Raw genomic sequence first — 1,711 nt, forward strand, 5'->3', positions numbered from 1 at the left:
ACACTTCATAGTAGTATATAGTTCGCAAGAATCACTAAAGCCATCTGGTTATATTAAAAATTAACATCAAAAAGTAGTGATGATTGAGAACATTTGCAAATTGTTGGTAGCAAGTTCATTTCACTCTTAAATATTAATCAAAGCATGTGTTGAAATAGAAACAAAATGCTCAGGAGTCATGGATCTGACCGAAAAATAATGTTTCAGGAAAATCTATTAACAAAATTATGCACAGGATGTTATAAAGTTAGATTAAAAGCAATATATTACTTTAACCGAGGGGCAAACCGCTGCCAAAAATGGTGTACAATAAATACCAATTTTGGGAAAAAAGTACCAAAAATATCAAATTATTTCCAAAAAAATACTAAATTAGAACCAAAAATACCAAATTAGTATTATTCTTTTTAGTATCTAAATAATTTGAGATATTTGGAGCTTTAGGGCCTATTCATGTCAAACTACGATAATTAGGCCAGAAAAACATATAAGCTTAATTCGAGTTCCAAAAAAATACGATTCTAGAACGGTTTAAACTAATAGCACAGTCTAATTACGACAATCATTCATGTCAAAAGTTGGAAAAAATCATATTGTGCCAGTGTTTTGAACCGTTCTAGAACCGTACTGTTTGGGAACTCGAATAAAGCTACTGTCATGAAACGTTTAAAAAGTCATTTTAACGGTTCCATTAACATCGATACTTCAAAAATTTATAAAATAAAAACTAGACATAAAAAGTTATTTATTTTTTTGTTATTTGCGCTATTTGTTACTTATAAGCTCAAAAATATAATTATATGCACAAGAAAAATAAGAAATTCTAACGAGATCCATATTATGTTTCCATGATGCGAGTTCTTTAATTTCTTGACATTTTTTCGTATGACGCTATGTACCGTTTTTGCGTAAAAAACATTTTTATGCATTGTAAAATTGCAAGCTTGGCAATTAATATCGGGTAAAAATAACCTAAGTATGTATATTACGAGGTATATTTTATTGTTAAGTAGGTACTTACTTTGGACACTAAATATAAAAACTTTAAAATACATCATATAAAATAGGCCAACACCAAAAATTTTTGATCGCGTAAAAAGCGCGAAGGCGGCTCATTTTCAATGCAAATGGACTAGAAATGATGCAATCAGCTTCCCGGCCGTCCGTCGCCACGCGCGTCTAATCCACATCCATCGTGGTCCATCCATGTCCAACATCCATCCATGTCCAACAAAATACCTGTTTAATAACAATACCAAATTTTAATAATAACCAAATAAAACCAGTTTATTACCAAATAATACCAGTTTATTACCAAATAATACCAAATTAGTACCAAAAGTACCAAAAAATACCAGTAATACCAATACTGATGCTTGTAAATACCACCAGCGGTTTGCCCCTCGACTTTAACCCTTTCTAGAGCAATACTAATTATTTTCTAGTTTGATTAAATTGACTTCAAAAATATTTAAACTAGCACAAAACGAGCATATATTCTTAATAACATTTTTCAAAAAGTTAACAAATAAGGGAGTGTGATAAGGGGGTGGTCGATTTTTCAACCAGAGACTGTTAAAGCAAATAGATAATATGTAATGATCTAATGTATATATGTATCATACAATGTAACGGTAAAAAGTATGTTAATTTTGATTATCTCTGTTAGCTCTCTACTCAAAATATGCCCATATCAAGTAAATCAAATTTT

This window comes from Sitophilus oryzae, unplaced genomic scaffold (assembly GCF_002938485.1).
Source record: "Sitophilus oryzae breed Bouriz unplaced genomic scaffold, Soryzae_2.0 scaffold_1372_pilon_pilon, whole genome shotgun sequence".
Taxonomy (NCBI): domain Eukaryota; kingdom Metazoa; phylum Arthropoda; class Insecta; order Coleoptera; family Curculionidae; genus Sitophilus; species Sitophilus oryzae.